This window comes from Ambystoma mexicanum, chromosome 4p (genome assembly GCF_040938575.1).
Source record: "Ambystoma mexicanum isolate Mex_15411 chromosome 4p, UKY_AmexF1_1, whole genome shotgun sequence".
Classification (NCBI taxonomy): Eukaryota; Metazoa; Chordata; class Amphibia; order Caudata; family Ambystomatidae; genus Ambystoma; species Ambystoma mexicanum.
Genome location: NC_090927.1, coordinates 324,677,388 through 324,696,156, shown reverse-complemented (window position 1 = coordinate 324,696,156; position 18,769 = coordinate 324,677,388).

Sequence of the window (18,769 nt, the reverse complement as noted above, 5' to 3'; positions counted from 1 at the left end):
ACCTCTCATGTCCCCTCCCAGGCCCTCTGCATGGCACTGGCCTCTCACTTCATTTCAAAAACTCAGGACATCCTGTCCTCACTCTCCTCCTATAACCTCCCCCCCTCTATTCCCTGCCCTTCCTCTGGCTCTTCTGCAGCCACCCCTCCTCTCTCCTTCTCTTCCTTTCCCCTTTTTTCTGCTGACGAGGTTTCAAGACAAGTCCGATATATGAAAGCCTCGTCAAAACAGGTCCACCCCTGTTCCTCCAAAACTATCAAGGACCACATTGACTCCTTGGCTCCTGCCCTTGCAGACTTCTGCAATCACTCCTTCACCTCTGGAGTCTTCCCATCCCCTATCAAGCACTCCCTTGTGCACCCCCTTCTTAAGAAACCCTCTTCCGACCCTTCCTGCCAAGCTAACTATCGCCCAATCTCTATCACTCCCTTCCTGGGCAAGCTCCTGGAGAAACTGGCCATCTCCCAGCTTAATCTCCATGCTGAATGTGTTGGTAGTCTTCATGACCATCAGTCTGGCTTCAGAGCTGCCAGAAGCACGGAAACTGCTCTCCTGAACATCCGTGAGGACCTGCTCTCGAACCTTCTAACATTCCATGTGTTCTCATTTTGCTTGATCTCTCTTCTGCCTTTGATACGGTCAACCATACCATCCTGCTCAACCGTCTCCGTGATAACCTCGGTATCACTGGTCAGGCTCTGGCGTGGCTGACCTCTTTCCTCTCAAATCGACCCTCCCAGGTCCAAATGGGGTCTTTCCTCTCTGACATCTTCTTCTCCACCTGTGGTGTCCCCCAGGGATCTAACCTCTCTCCCTGGCTGTTCAACCAGTATCTGGCACTTCTCGCCCACCACATCGCCGCTCTCTGCCCCTACTTTCAGTGCTATGCGGATGATACCCAGCTCATTTTCAGGCTACCCTCGGCCTCCTCTTCTCCTTCCCTCATCTCTGACTGTCTTTCTGCTATCCAGGAATGGTGTGCCGCCAACAACCTCTGCCTTGATGCCAGTAAGACTGAGATTCTACTCATCGGCACTCCCACTCCCTCCTTCCCTGCTGCTCTCTGGCCGGCCTCTCTGGGCCCTCTTCCTGCTCCTACCTGCAAGGCAAAAAACCTTGGGGTTATCTTCGACTCCATACTCTCCTTCTCTCCTCACATATCCGACGTATCTAAGAAGTCACACTACCAGCTACACCTCCTCAGAGGTATCCTTCCTTTCCTCTCCTTCCCCCAGAAGCTCACTGTCTCTAGAGCCCTGGTTCTATCTAAGCTGGATTACTGTAACAGCCTCTATCTAAATCTGCCCGCCTCTACTCTCCGCCCTTTGCAACTCATCCAGAACAGGACTGCAAGACTTGTCCTTGGCCTCAAGCCCAGGGACCGTATCTCTCCAAGACTGAAATCACTACATTGGCTCCCAGTGACTGTGAGGATCAAGTTCAAAACCCTCTGCATTGTCCACAAGGCCGTCTGGGGCCTTGGCCAAAATACCTTCAACTCTCTCTTCCTAAATATCTTCCTTCTCAAGCTCTTCGCTCATCCGCCTCCAACTCCCTCAGGGTCAGCCGCTTCTCCAAACAACGAGTTGGGGGCAGATCTCTTTCCACTGCAGGGTCCTCCCTCTGGAACAGCCTTCCTGCCTCCCTGAAACTTGAGGAGAACCACCTCCGGTTCCAGAAGCACCTCAAAACCTTCCTCTTTGCCTCCGCTTTCTCTCCCCCTCTGCCCTGCTAATACTACTGAAACTGCACTGAATCTGCAACTGGGCCATTCACCGTTCTCGGCCCAGCCACTCTCCCCTGCACTGCCTCCACGGCAACCCCTGCACTATGGGACTGTGTCTGTATCCATACAGCCCCCCTTCCCAGCACTTGTCTGCACTTACCTCGCACTTGCCATCAGCTGGCCCTTGTTATTTATCCTGTATGCTGTATGCTAATAACCCTGTACTGCACTTTCCCCTCTTCCTTTCCCCCATGCACTGTTCCCTTCCCCTCTACCCTTGCACTTGCGCGATCTGAATGACACCTGGCCTAGTAAGATCGTTGTCTGTCTCCCCTTGTTCCCCCCCTGCCTCGTCACGCCTTGAAACACTTGTGTATAGGCGCGTTACAAATGCCTTGTCATATCATATCATATCATCTGTTTGAGGGTGATGGCTGGTGGACAGTCTTACATCTATTTGCAACAAGGCACAACACTTTTTCCAGAACTTGAAAATAAACTGACTTCCTCGATCGGACACCAGAACTGATGGTAGCCCATGTAGCCGAACAATTTGTTACAAGAAAACCTTTGCCAAAGTGGATGCCGCCGGCAGACCTTTCAGGGCGATGAAGTGCGCCATCTTTGAGAATGCGTCCACAACTACCAGAATGGTGTTGTAGCCATTGCAGGGGGATAGTTTGGTGATGAAATCTAGACTCAACGTATGCCAAGGACCAGGGGGTACCGTGAGTGGACATAGTAACCCCGCGGGTTTCTGTTTCATGCTTTTGTTTTGTGCGCAAATTCCACACGCTAACACATATTGGGTAACATCCTTTCTCCAAGTTGGCCACCAGTAGTTTTCTTTAACCTTAGTCAATGTTTTGGTTAACCCTGGATGCCCTTCCAACAATGAGTCATGGTAATTTGCAATGGTTTGCTCCTGTTGGGCTTTCAGTGGTAGATAGAGACGTCCCATGTAGAAAGCTAGCCCATCCATGACTGTATGCTTGCCATCAGTCGAGACCCATAGTTGCAGATCCTTAGCGCTCAGCTGATTTTGTATTTCAGTCCTCAACTCATCTGATGGTGATGTGGTTGTAACATCCAAAACCTTGTTGTTGGGTATGATGGTAATTGGTTTGGGTGCGATATATGCGTTGTCTGCTTCCCCAGACACCATAGCGCATCCGCTTTACCATTGCGCATACCTGGCCTGAAGGTAATGACATAGTCATATTCTGCAAAGAACAGTGCCCATCCAAACTGGCGTGATGACTGAGCTTTAGCAGACCGTAGGTACTGTAAATTGCGATGGTCAGTGATGACCGTGTTGGTATGCCTGGCCCCTAAGAGGTAGTGCCTCCATTCCTTGAAGGCCGCCTTGATGGTGAGGAGTCCTTTATCTGTGATGGCGTAGTTTCTCTCGGCAGGGGACCGTTTTTTTGACCAGAATGCAACGGGGTGCAAGTGTTCGATTTCAGGATTTCTCTGTGAGAGAACAGCTCCCATGGCAATATTGGAGGCATCAGTCTCAACGATAAACGGGAGATCCGGTTTTGGGTGCTGTAAAATTGGTGCAGAGGTAAAGAGGTGTTTCAAGTCTTGAAAGGCTCCTTCAGCTTTACTGGACCAAACAAACCATTGGTTTTTTCGCAGTAAGGTCATAATGGGATGCACTATTCGTGAAAAATCAGGGATGAAGCAACGGTAAAAATTTGCAAAGCCTAACAAGCTCTGGACCCCTTTGACTGATGTTGGTGAGGGCCATTTGAGTATTGTATCAACCTTGCAATTGTCCATCCGAATACCTTGGGGAAAAAGGACAAACCCCAAAAACTCTACTTCACTAACATGGAAGGAGCACTTTTCCAGTTTGGCATATAACCGATGCCTACGTAGTCTCTCCAGTACTGCCTGGACATGCTTAATGTGTTCCTGTTCTGTGGTGGAGTAGACCAGGATATCATCGATGTAAACAATGGCGCAAATGTCCAACAGATCTCTCAGAACATCGTTCATGAAGCTTTGAAAAACAGCCGGGGCATTGCAAAGACAAAAAGGCATCACCTGATACTTGTAGAGGCCGTACTTTGTTCTGAATGCCGTTTTCCATTTGTCTCTGCTGTTAACTCGTACCAGGTGGTAGGCCCCCCTAAGGTACAGCTTGGTGTAAATGTGGGCATCTTTTACTTGGTCTAGTAGTTCTGGTATCAGAGGTAAGGGGTACCTGTTCTTTACAGTTATCTGGTTCAAGGACCTGTAACTAATACAGGCTCTAAGGTACCCCTCCTTCTTTGGCACAAAGAAGAGGGGCGAGGCTGCTGGGGACTTAGATGGTCGAATGAACCCGTTGGCCAAATATCGGTCGAGGTACTTTTTCAGGTGCTGGTTTTCCTGTTCAGTTAACGCGTAGATACGGCTACAAGGGACTTGAGCATTTGGGATGAAATCGATTTGACAGTCATATGCTCTGTGCGGATGTAGGGTTTCCGCCATCTGCTTCTGGAAGATGTCTTGATAAGCTAGATAAACAGGAGGTAATACCCCCATTAGCCCTAATGTTTAACATCTTTTTTGAATTACTTGAATGGGTTCCACTGGGCAGGATGGATCTTGCGAATAGCAGGAACGGATACAATTTTTGGAGAAGGACGGTTCTTTGGTGCGCGAATTGATGCGTGGATTGTGAGCCTCCAACCAAGGCATCCCCAGGATCAGCTAAAACTGTGGCACACTTATCAAGTTGAAGGTGATGCCTTCCCGATGGCCATCTTGGCAAAGCAGTGTCACGACGTTGGTGGTGTGGGTTACTGGTCCAGAAGACAATTGAGTGCCATCGACGGTTGTGACATTCGCCATTGCAGCTTTTGGACAAATGGGTAGGCCAATCCGCACTGCCAGGGTTTGGTCCATGTAATTACCCACGGCTCTGCTGTCTATGAAGGCCTCTAGAACGTGTATTTTAGACGGCTGTTGCTGGTCAATTAGAACTACTGGCATGGCGAAGTGTGAGGTCTGTGCTTTCTCCTCCTTGCTCTACAAACGAACCCCTATGTTTGCCAGGTGTTGGAGTTTTCTGAGTCAGGATTGGATTGTTCCCTCTCTAATGCACCCACGGCTTTTTGAGGTGGCTTTAATGGGCATTCATACAGGAAATGACCCGCCTTTCCGCAGTACAAACAGAGCTTTTGCTGCCTCCTATTTTCTCTCTCTGTTCTGGTAAGAGGACCTCTAATCCCTCCAAGCTGCATATGCTCCGAATGGTTCTCAGGCTGATGGGACGGATTGTCCCTGGGTCATAGGTAGGTTGTTCTCCCCTCCGCCTGGGACCGTTCGGCTCTCCAGTCTTGTAGCCTATGATCTAATTGAACGGCTATGTCTATATATTCGGCACAACCGTCAGGCGGATTCACCACCTGGGCAAGTACATCTTTCAGTTCACACCGCAAATCCCGTTAAAACAGAGTACTCCTCTTTTCCTCAGGCCAGTTGGCCTCGGCGACCACTCTGTTGAAGGAGGCTATATAGGTAAACAAGTCCTGACTGCCTTGTCAGAGTGACAACAGCTCGTTGTCCAGAGCTTGTCCTCGAGTATGGTGAGCAAACAGTTTCTCTAGTTCTCTCTGAAACCCTGCAAAATCCTGCAGCACCGGGTCGCCCCGATTCACTAAGGGAACTGACCAGTCAGCTGCACTTCCCCCCAAGTACGATAAAACAAAGGCTACTTTGGACTGATCATTAGGGAACATTCCGGGTCTACATAGGAAGTGCAGGTGGCATTTGTTAACGAAAGTAGCAAACTTCTTTGGGTCCCGTAGGAACCACACTGGCGGGACTAAAGGGACTGCACCAGGTAGCACAACTTGTACAGGAGGCTGAGGCTGGCTCCTCGGTAATGGGGACTGACTTGCCTGGCTCACGAGAAGCTGTCTAGCCAGCTCCTCGGTACGGTCTTTGTTCACCCCTAATTCACGCCCTAGAGCACTGGCCTCCTGTCGGGCAGTATGTAACTCCATTCAGAGTTCTACTAGTAATTGGGCTATTTGGTCTGTGTCCGAGGTTTCCATGCTGTCCGGGCAAAGGTTCAGTAGGAGGCTTTGCATCCTGTAACGCTCACCTTGGCTCTGCAGGGGCACCTCGGATCCTCTTCTTGGATGCAATGGTAGGGCTGGACTTCTAGGGTGTGGTTTCCGAAAGGGAATGCACCAGGATGTTAACAAGGGGATGTGTAGGATTGAACCACCATATACCCTGTATCTCCCAACCCCCGAACTCCTGGGGCCCTTTCTCTCACCTGTTTTATGAAAATATGGAGCTCTCCATCCTGTTACTCATTTCAGGGGCGCTTTTGATGTAGCCAGTTGAATCATTGGCTTTTGGAGTACCACCCAGACCTGCTGTGGCGAGAAAGTCTTTGCGTGCGTGTCCCCTTGGGTTGGTATGCACACGCGGCAATACTTCTTGCGCATGTGCTTAAGTGCTGGGACCTTGACTGCGCCTTTGATTTCTCACGCGCAGGCGTTTTGTTGCATTGTCTAGCCGCTTTTGTAGCGCTTTGCTAATGTTCTTGTTATTCAAGCGCTTTATAATGTCCTTGGTTCGGGTGCCTTTTCATGCCCTTAAGCGTCTTAAAATGTCCTTGGTTCGAGCTCTTTATGATGTCCTTAAGCGCTTTACAATGACTTTATTGCCCTCCTTGCTGAGCGCTTTATGTAATGCCGTTATGCCTTTAGTTGAAGCGCTTTATAAATGTTGGTATGCCTTCGCACTAACCTCTGTCTTGTTTTTCTCCCTAGAAGCTGCTGATCCGTGAAGCCGTGAAGTAACCAGGAGCGCAGCGTGAAGATGACTGGAACAGCCGATTTCCGAAGCGAAAGTCTGTGGAGCCGGAGATTCCTGGATGCTACGGCAGTCTGAGCGGAACGTGTGAAGTTGGACGTCGCTGCAGAGATGATCAGGAATCAAGCAGGTAAGCAGGGCTGGGGTCGTAGGATCCGTGATCAGGAATGCCTTTAATCAGATAAGCTCTTCTTTTGCAGGATCGGTGCCGGTTGCGTCATGCTGCATTGGCAGAACGACGCAAAACAAAGGATCTGGGTCTGGGTGTGGCCACACCCAGCCACGCCCCAAAAGACTGGCCTGCTGCAGGAGATGACTCCATGTTAGGGGAACCCAGAGATGGTAGCAGGAATGGCTGCCCTGAGATTAACAAAGAGTTCTTCATTAACCCCTGAATGCCTGTTCTCCATTAACCCATGAAACCACTGCTTTCATCAGGTGCATGGCACCAATCACACTGGGCTTGCACCCACCTTGCCCCCGCTTGTTACTCAACCCAGGGCCCCCTATGTTTAAGGAGTCTTTGTATGTACGCCTTCTTTGACACTAGTGCAGTAGAGGTAGAGCAAGCAACCATGGTCGTGACTTCGCTATATCTAAATACAAATAAAATACAAATACCAATAAGGCTTGTAAATACAAATCAGAAAATGAGGAAAAAACTACATCTGTCTCTTGTTGATGAACATACATCTAAACATCTGCCTTGCACAATTCTGGCCATTTGATTGGACATGAGAAAGCATATGTTTTTGTGCCAGCTGGTAATTCAAATATGAGGAATTAAAGAAGTATGGTTGAAATTTTGAATTCTGAAACATGATTAGTCCATATAACGATCACGGGAAGAAATTGTGCCTGATCTAAAATCAGTGTTTCTTGTGTTTGTAATGGCATAGAGCACCAGACAGGGGACTCTCCTTTATCCCCTCGTTGTTTTTACTGGATCTAGAAACCCTGGCTCAGAGAGTGTAAAACAAAATGAGCTGGGATGTAAGATCACTTTGTACAAAGTTCATACACCAATGCTAGTGGTGCACCTTGTCAGCCCAATGCCAACTCCACTGAAAACATTAGAACTATTTAATTTCTTGACTTTGTAACAATAAATCATGCAAAATTGGTGGAGCTACCTGTGATTAAGCGACTATTGCTCCACAGGAGTACAACTTTGAATAGTGGCTAGACTACCTACTGATCCGCCACACTACTATAAACAAATAATTATTCCAATCATAAAAATCAAACAAGGGAGGGGTGTGGCCAGGCGCCGTGGATGATGGCCGCCTAGATCCGCTGCTCTGACTCACCACATTATCATCACAGCATTTTATTCACTTACTTGTTTGTTTTGTTGACATGTCCTTGTTCTGGTACTAAAGCAGAGTGTGGACAGCTATAACCCGAGGTCCTGACTTCTTCTCGTTCGCGTAGGAGGTGGAGCGCTGTACTTCACCATAGCAACACCTGCTGTGCATGACAACAGCCGCCTCGGGTGAGGAGATACTCAGCATTGTGCGGCTCAGGCCTTGTCGGCTTCAACCCGAGAACAGCGCCACCACCCGAGGACTGCGTTTACTTCAGGGCTATCATTAACTGACGCCCTAAAGCTATGTTTTCTTCACGCTGTACTAATACAGAACTTTTCACTGTTCTTTCCACAACGTGCACAGCTTTGAAACGAACTGGGCTGCAGTACAATACAAAAGTGTGAGGTGTGAGTAGGGATATTTAAATAAAAGACTACATTTCCTTTAATATATCACCGGTTCAGGAGGAAAATAAGTTAAATAAAAGTGAAAGGGGCTGTAGATAAGGACAAAGGGAAAAGTGAAAGACGGAAAGCAAAGTAAAGGATAATTACAAATAAGGAAAAGAGAGTACACACAATTGATAGCTAAACAACTCATGAATATCAGTGCTCATATTTAATATAGTGTCTGATTCCTTTTTCTCATTTAATTCTGCACTTGGATGTTTTAACCCCTGTACAACTCTCTACAGCCAACATCTGGTTTTGTGTTATTCTCCTTGACACCTTCGGCTTCATTAAGTATGCAGTCCTTTCTTTGAACTTCTTGCTTGGCTTTACATCAGCTGCTTCTCTTAATTGGCTATTGCTATTCTTGGTGTCCAACCTCTGACACCTTTTGCAACAATGGCCACTCGTAAAATTAATCAAAAGACAACACCCGTCATTGAAGATACTAACCTGTCTTCAACTAACCTGAAAACGCCAAAGAGTGATTCACCACCTTCGCTCGGCTTGGCGGACCCAGCCATTGAGACTATTTTACAAGAAATTAGGGCACTTAAGCCATTCATTGAAACGACAAATCAAAAAAGTTCAACAATTGGATGACAGATGGAAGGGCTTTGAAGATAGAATGCAGGAGGTTGAGAGAAGGTTTGGTCTTGTGGAGGATGTTTCTCTTAGGGTGGTGCAGCTTGAAAAAACTATCAAAGACCTCCAGAAACATAATGGGGATTTGGAAAATAGAAGTAGATGTAGCAACCTATCCATCTCAGGCCTGCCTGAAGGTTGTGAAGACTCGGACCCCATCGCATTTGAACAGAATCTACTACCTGCTCTACTTCATCTACCAATGGAAACATCATTCAATATTCAGAGAGCTCCTCGTATTGGTCCATTAAGAAAATGTGCATCCCCTCGCTCTCCACCCAGAACTTGTATATTCTACTTGCTTGAATATACTCAGCTCCAGCTAATAATCTCAACGATCAAGGAGAAAAACCCTCTCACTTGGCATGGATGCAAAATACATATTTCACACGATGTAGCAAAGAGTACAGCTCGACTTAGATAATCATTCTTATCCTTCCACCATGCATTAAAGCAGCTCAATATTAGATATGGCTTATATCACCCATGCTCCTTCAAAGTCACTCATGAGGGGCGTACTGCCATGGTCGAGAATCCTGCTGACCTGAAAGCATTTATTTGTTCTATCAAGACTGAGGTAATGGACACGCCATCTCCTGTTAATTCATCAACCTCTTCCAGAACATGAGGTTCTGTTTCCTTTTTTTTTTATGCCGACGTTAGGCTTTATTCAATTGTTAACTTTATGTTATAACATTGGTGAGTCGGTGCTGTCATGGTGTCTCTCTTCTGCTGTAAGTCGTCTCTTTCCTTTTGACGACTCGGTAGGTGTCACCTACTCCTTTTTGCCTTTTTCTCTCTTTTTTCCTATTTCCCGGTCTGATCATCTTTTTGTTGTTTTATGTAATATAATCTGTTGACTTTTATTTTATTCATGAATCTGAGGTTTTTACCTCACTTTTTGACTCCAAATAGGCAGTTCTTGATCAGACTTCCCCTCCCTAGTCCCTCATCCTTGTGTGTTTTCCGTTCATGTCTTGTCCCCGCTATGGGAGGTTTCAACCAGGTCTTCACTTCATTGATTCATATTGTTCAATCATTGCACATTTTATTCTGGTTTGCTTGCATTCTGTATCCATTACCGGTATATATTCTTCCCCTACAACTACCTAATTGTTTCTATGTTATTTGTGTGTGTCACTTGGAACGTTAAGGGTTGCAACAATCATATAAAGAGGTGCATGATTTTATCCCATCTCAATAAAGTTAAGCTTTCAATGGCATGCATACAAGAAACTCATCTCTCTAGCATTTAAGCCATGAAGCTCAAATCCCTTTGTGTTAAAGAGGTCATTGCAAGTCCTGCGATGGGCAAGAAAAATGGAGTCGCTATACTTCTCAGCAAGAAGCTATCATTCAAGATTTTGGGCCAATATGCTGACACCAATGGGCGCTTGGTGTGGGTCAAGCTATTGATTTGGGATGTTCATGTTTCCATTCTGAACAACTACGGTCCCAACCTACCTGATCCTGGCTTTTGGGTTTCCATCAAACAAATGATTCTCCAGAATAATTTCACCAATCTTATTATGTGTGGTGGTGTCAATCAAGTCCTCGACCCGCTCCTAGATCAGACATCTAATTGTGTGTTCAAAACATCTAAAACCCACAAATCCTTTGTAGGTTGTCTGCTGAGATGGGCCTAGTTTGATTCATGGAGGCTTTCCCATCCTCCAGAGTTAGACTAACACATTTTACTCGCCTCCACATAACACACTCTCCCACCTAGATTACATTTTTTTCTTCCAAATTTCTCACGAGCACTATTATTGATTCTTCGATCTCTAATATTATTATTTCTGACCATGCCTCTATTTACACTTCCTTCAACTTTGAGGATATCAAAAAGCCGTTGTCCAGATTGAATTTTAATAATTATTTGTTACAAAAACAGCAGTTTATTAAATCCGTTCAATTATTCCTGCAACATTTCTTTGCTGAAAACCATGATAATGACACTCGAGTAGTGATCAATTGCGACAGGTTCAAGGCAGAGACCATATTATGGCTTATTCGGGTAATAAAGGAGGCTACGTAGAAAACATGTTGACGATCTTTATATCCAACTGACCAGCTCTGAAAACATTATTATCAGGACTCCAACCCAATGAACCTTTGTCTGGTCATGGTTTACACTTCCAAATTAACAATCAGCTCACTGAATTAGCTGCCTGGACTATATTAAAATATAAGACCAAGATTTACCAGACTTCCAACAAAGTCACTTGCCTCTTATCTCAAAAATAGGAAAGAAAGAACATTTATATCTCACATTAAAGCTACACCTGGTACCTCCCTTAAACACCCTGATAATATCTTGGACTGTTTTAAAACAATTTATTCAGATGTTACACTTCTGATACCATTGTCCCCTCCGAGAATATTGACTCTTTTCTCAGCAATATCAATAGACATTCGTACACTCAAATGACCTATCTCATTTAGAAGGTAATATTTTACTTTGAGTAATCACTCGTGCTATTAAGGGGTTGGGTAAAGGAAAGGCCCCCGGGCCAGATGGTCTATCCACTGAATTTTATGAAACTCTGGCCTATTCCCTTACCCCTAAACTTAAATTGTTATTCACCAACTTTTTCTCCCAAATATCCTCCTCTGGCTCCTTCTCTGAGGCTCTTCTCATCTTATTCCCTAAAGCAGATAAGATTACCACTTTCCCAGCAACTACCGACCAATTTCTCGCATTAATGTTGAAAGAAAAATCTTAGCTAAAATCCTCGCCAACAGAATTGAATTGTCTCTCCCCGCTTTGATCAAATCTGACAAAGTGGGTTATGTGAAGGGGTGAAACATCTCTGCCAATGCTAGATTATTACTTGGTACCCTTCACATAGTCTCTAAGGACAAGAAATATAGACAGGGATATGCTGCTGTTGCACTTGATGCAGAAAAAGCTTTCGACCGGGTCTACTGGGACTTTATGTTTCAATCTCTCCGGTGGCACAGCTGCGGAAAACTGTTTATTTCCCTTGTTAAACTTCCCTACTCTTGCCCCAAATCATCGATTAGTATTAATGGTCAATCTTCAATCTTCTTTCCTTTACATAGAGACACTCAACAAGGCTGTCCCTTCTCCCCCATTCTATATATTCCCTCTCTTGAACCCTTGTTGGAACTTATCAGATCAGACAGAAACATCCCTGGAATCCCCTGTGGAAAATTGATTATTAAAATTGCAGCATATCCTGATGATGTTCTTATCCTCATTAACAATCCCAAACTTCACCTTCCTCTTCTGCTAAATAGAATCCATACATTTGCCCTAGTGTCTGGCTACAAACTTAACAAAGATAAATCAGAGATTTTACCCCTCAACTCCTTTTGTGCCAAACATGACTTAGATGTCTTTGGTTTAAAACTGTGTCATGACTATATTAAATATCTTGGTATTCATTTTGCCTCCTCAATATGTGATACTATCAAACTTAACATGCAAATATTGTTAGATATACTCAGAACATTAACCTCAATGTGGTCTCCCCTTTACCTCTCCTGGGGATGCTGTCCCCATTGTTTTATAGTACTTGCAACTCCTCCTGGTCCCATTATCTCCTTCATCTTTCTAGTCCATCTACTCCATTCTTCTCAATTTCTAATTGGGTTCTGGTAAATGTAAGAGGATTGAGGTTGCAAAGTTAAAAGCCCTGTATGACATGGGAGGAGGTATGTTTCCAGACTTAAAATCATATCATTCAGCATTTCTTCTCAAACAATCCCACTGCTGGAAAAACACCTGGTATATCCCTATGATATAGCTGATCTCACTTATGTATTTAACTGCTCTTCTATGGCCCTATCTGACCCCATTAAGGCCTCTATTTCTGCTCTAAAATTGTTTCTCTTCCCTCATACTAAAACCCCTTCCAAGAACCTATCCCCATTGCTTTGGCACAATAAAAATATTACTATTAATAATTATCATTATTATGACCAGAGCAAACAAATACATAACACCCTAGAAATAACACAAGGATGAAATCAACTTAGAATCCCCCAACATCAAATCCATCAACTCACAAGGAAGCTAGAAGTGGCAACTGATAAATTGAAATCTTCAAGGAAAAACAATAGACTAGACTATGCACGTCTTTTCAACGATTTTGAGGTTAAAAAAGGCAAAGCCTCTCGGCAGGCATTTCAGCATACCCATGTCGACGACCAAATGATCGCCATGAGGAAAAAGACCATGAAGCAGAAAATTACCCAATTAAAACACATAAATTGGGTACAAATGTATAATAAAACACTGCTTCATAAGGACGCTGAATCTATGCTGGAATTGATTAAAACTCGGAATAGTGGAGACATTTGGTCAGTGCTAAATCGGTTAGACACGCCTCAAGAAGAACTTTTGCTAACCTCTATCCCAGCAAAAAACATGTGTCTCAGTTGTTGGAAGGAAAGAATAAAGGAATAAATCTGATGCCTTTTTTTAACCAAGCTTTACGATGTAAAGCTCTGTTATTAATAGTAATTATTTTTATTTTTGGCTGATTATGGTTATACAACCTTTAAGCCAGCTTGTCCAGCTTTTTAAAATCCAAAGTCCAAATAAATAAAACTTAGTTCACTATTACATACAGTTTTTGAACTTTCTGATGTTGTTCCTCCTATTCTCCAGTTACTAGATTAGAGAATCCACCCTCTTGTACAAGGGATTCTTATTATAATGTTGCGAAACAAGTGCCAAGGATCATTGCAATAAATATCATGCCCTAAGAGCTTTACATCATAAATCTTGGTTAAAAAAAGGCATCAGATTTATTCTGCAAATTGTCAATGGCCCCTCTATTCTTTCCTTCCAACAACTGAGACACATGTTTTTTTCCATGCCTGTCTCATAATAATTTGATTAATTCATGCCTTGATGCACTCCATCCTTTCTCGAATATCATCCTTTCGCCTGATGCCTCTAGACTATTACAGCTAACCCTGGTCTCCGATGTCAAAGCCTCAAAATGTTACAATGTTTTGACCTCTGAGATTGTTGTATGGCCTAGGCGCTTGTTATGGGAAAATGACTTGGGCTGCGCTCTTGGTGACCACACGTGGTCTCTATTATATTCTAGGATTAGGGCATATCTGCATCAGCCAACATAACTCAACATCTGTTATTCTTCACTCACAGAGCATTTATTACTCCCTTGTAATTATCCAGATCCAAGAAATTTGCTGATAATAAAAGTTGGTCATGCGCTGGTGCCCATGCCTCCTATAAACACACTATTCCCAAGTATAATACTAAATGGGCTTTTTTTATTCATTATTTAGACTGTTTTAATGCATTATCACATGGCACCTGAGCTTTTCTATTGGATTTCCTCTCCTTTCTTTTTAGGTGAGGCCTGATTCCTTTTATTTGTTCATCAGATTTTCCCATTGCTATATATGAAAAATATCAAATATCATATTGCTATATATAATTCCCCCGTACTCCCGCCTTTTCTCTGTTCTCGTGTTTGTATTTTGTCAGTCCCCCCTGTAAGACTTTGTACATGATCTTCAACTCCATTTCAGATCTCATTGTTGTTGAACCTCCCTCACTAACTACGCATTCGGCCCCACTCATCTAACCACTAATTTTGCATTTTTATGTTATACTCCCCTGGATTATATTATGATTATTGGTTTTTCTTCATGAATTTCGGCAACGTTATTAATATGTGGTGTTCTCACTTCTTATAATCTTAATAAAGATTATTAAACAAAAAAACAAAAAAAGTGAAACAAGCCCAGTTAGAGATATAGTTCTTTTGCCTTTGTGGACGTTATGGTTCAAAGTAAAACCGAAAAAACCCTTAAAATTCGCCAGTATGGTAAGGTAAGCAACCATAACTCGTGCCACCACTGTGCACTGCTAAAACTAACACCCAGGACATCAAAGATGACATCACAAATGTCATTGATGACATCACTGATGACATCACATGTGTATGTACTTTTCATGAAATATGTGTACAAGGGATTCTTATTATAATGTTGCGAAACAAGTGTCGTCAAGGATCATTGCAATAATTATCATACCCTAATTAGTGCATTGAACGATGCATTGATATAAATAGCATTCTATTATGGGGTTCTATCTAGTGTACTAAGCTACTCATACAGAAATACATTTCATAGGTTTTTAGCAGCGCAACTTAACCATAACGTCCCTTTAACAAAGTTTTTTCACAGAATTTCATAGGTTTTTATTAGTGCAACTTAACCATAACGTCCCTGTAACATTTTTTTTTTACTAAATTTTAAAGGTTTTTATTAGTGCAACGTCACCATAACATCCTTTTCAATAGACCTCTAACATCTTATGTCCTCAAAGTGGGAACGCCAGGTGGTAAAAAAACCAAAATGATTTTCGTTCCTACACCATGACGCCATGAGCGGGGGGTGAGAGGGAACAGGGTACGAATGGGGCATGAGCAGGGGGTGGGGGAAAAGGAAGGAAACACGGGGCATGAGCGGTGGTGGGGGGAACACGAGAGAGACACAGGGCATGAGCAGCGGGTGGGGAGGAACATGAGGGAGACACGGGATATGAGCGGGGGGTGGGGAGGAACACGGGGGAGACACGGGGCATGAGCGGGGGGGTACAGGGCACACACGGGACATGAGCGGGGGTGGGTGGGAAAGGAGAGAGACAAGGGGCATGAGTGGGGGGTGGCGGGAACACGAGGGAGACACGGGGCATGAGCAGGGGGCTGGGGGGTAACACGGGGCATGAGCGGGGGGTGGGGGAACACGAGGGAGACACGGGGCATGAGCGGGGGGTGGGGGGCAACAGGAGGCAGACACGGGGCATGGGCAGGGGGTGGGGCCAACAGGAGAGAGACACGGGGCATGAGCAGGGGGGCAACAGGAGACAGACACGGGGCATGAGCAGGGGGTGGGGAGAACAGGAGACAGACACGGTGCATGAGTGGGGGATAGGGGGAACAGGAGACAGATACGGGGCATGAGCGGGGGTAGGGAGAACAGGAGACAGACATGGGGCATGAGCAGGGGAGTTGGGGGCAACAGGAGACAGACACGGGGCATGAGCGGGGGGCTGGGGGGCAACAGGAGAGAGACACGGGGCATGAGAGCGGAGTGGGGGGTACAGAGACAGACACGGGGCATGGGTGGGGGCAACAGGAGACAGACATGGGGCATGAGCGGGGGTTGGGGGGAACAGAAGACAGACACCGGGCATGAGCGGGGGAGTGGGGGGCAACAGGAGAGAGACACGGGGCATGAGCGGGGGATGGGGGGTACAGGATACAGACACGGGGCATGAGCAGGGGGTGGGGGCAACAGTAGAGAGACACGGGGCATGAGCGGGGGGTGGGGTGGTACAGGAGACAGACACGGGGCATGAACAGGGGGTGGGGGGAACAGGAGAGATACACGGGACATGAGCGGGTGGGGGAACAGGAGATAGACACGGGGCATGAGCGGGGGGCAACATGAGACAGACACGGGGCATGAGCGGGTGGCGGGGGGGTACAGGAGACAGACACGCGGCATGAGCAGGGGGTGGGGGGTACAGGAGACAGACACAGGGCATGAGCGGGGGGTGGGGGGCAATAGGAGAGAGACACGAAGCATGAGCGGGGGGTGGGGGAACAGAAGACAGACACGGGGCATGAGCGGGGGGTGGGGGCAACAGGAGACAGACACGGGGCATGAGAAGGGGGGTGGGGGAACAGGAGACAGACACGGAGCAAGAGCGGGGGCGGGGAGAACAGGAGACAGAAACAGGGCATGAGCGGGGGGTGGGGGGCAACCGGAGACAGACACAGGGCATGAGTGGGAGGTGGGGGGCAACAGGAGAGAAACGGGGCATGAGCGTGGGGTGGGGGGAACAGGAGACAGACACGGGGCATGAGCGAGGGGTGGGGGGAACAGGAGACAAACACGGGCATGAGCGGGGGGTGAGGAGAACAGACACAGGGCATGAGCGGGGGGGTGGGGGGCAACAGGAGACAGACACAGGGCATGAGCGGGGGGTGGGAGGAACAGGAGACAGACACAGGGAATGAGCGGGGGGTGGGGAGAACAGGAGACAGACACAGGGCATGAGCGGGGGGCTGGGGGACAACAAGAGAGAGACACGGGGCATGAACGGGTGGGGGGAACAGGAGACAGACACGGGGCATGAGCGGGTGTAGGTTACAGGGGACAGACATGGGGCATGACCGGGGGGTGGGGGGAACAGAAGACAGACACGGGGCATGAGCAGGGGAGTGGGGGGCAACAGGAGAGAGACACGGGGCAGGAGCGGGGGTGGGGGGGTACAGGATACAGACACGGGGCATGAGCAGGGGGTGGGGGGGTACAGAGACAGATACGGGGCATGGGTGGGGGCAACAGGAGACAGACATGGGGCATGAGCGGGGGGTGGGGGGAACAGAAGACAGACACAGGGCATGAGCGAGGGAGTGGGGGGCAACAGGAGAGAGACACGGGGCATGAGCGAGGGTGGGGGGTAAAGGATACAGACACGGGGCATGATCAGGGGGTGGGGGCAACAGGAGAGAGACACGGGGCATGAGCGGGGGCTGGGGGGGTACAGGAGACAGACATGGGGCATGAACGGGGGGTGGGGGGAACAGGAGAGAGACACGGGACATGAGCGAGTGGGGGGAACAGGAGACAGACACGGGGCATGAGCGGGGGGCAACAGGAGACAGACACGGAGCATGAGCGGGGGGTGGGGGGGTACAGGAGACAGACACGGGGCATGAGCAGGGGGTGGGGGATACAGGAGACAGACACAGGGCATGAGCAGGGGGTGGGAGGCAATAGGAGAGAGACAAGGGGCATGAGCGGGGGGTGGGGGAACAGAAGACAGACACGGGGCATGAGCGGGGGGTGGGGGGCAACAGGAGACAGACGGGGCATGAGCGGGGGGGTGGGGGGGAACAGGAGACAGACACGGAGCAAGTGCGGGGGTGGGGAGAACAGGAGACAGACACGGGGCATGAGCGGGGGGTGGGGGGCAACCGGAGACAGACACGGGGCATGAGCGGGAGGTGGGGGGCAACAGGAGAGACACGGGGCATGAGCGGGGGGAGGGGGGAACAGGAGACAGACACGGGACATGAGCGAGGGGTGGGGGGAACAGGAGACAAACACGGGGCATGAGCGGGGGTGGGGGGAACAACAGACACGGGGCATGAGCGGGGGGTGAGGAGAACAGACACGGGGCATGAGCAGGGGGTGGGGGGCAACAGGAGACAGACACAGGGCATGAGCGGGGGGTGGGAGGAACAGGAGACAGACACGGGGAATGAGCGGGGGTGGGGAGAACAGGAGACAGACACGGGGCATGAGCGGGGGGGTGGGGGGCAACAAGAGAGAGACACGGGGCATGAGCGGGTGGGGGGAACAGGAGACAGACACGGGGCATGAGCGGGTGGGGGGAACAGGAGACAGATACGGGGCATGAGCGGGGGTGGGGGGCAACAGGAGATAGACACGGGACATGAGCGGGGGGTGGGGGGAACAGGACACAGACACGGGGCATGAGCGGGGGGCATGAGGGGCAACAGGAGACAGAAACGGCACATGAGGGGAACAGGAGAAAGACATGGGGCATGAGCGGTGGGAACAGAAGACAGACATGGGGCATGAGCGGGAGGTAAAGAGACACACGGGGCATGATCGGGGGGTGGGCGGGAGGGAGAGAGACACACGGGGCATGAGCGGGGGGTGGGGGGGAGTGAGATAGACACACGGGGCATGAGCGGGGGGTGGGCGGGAGGGAGAGACACACGGGGCATGAGCGGGGGGTGGGCGAAAGGGAGGGAGACACACTG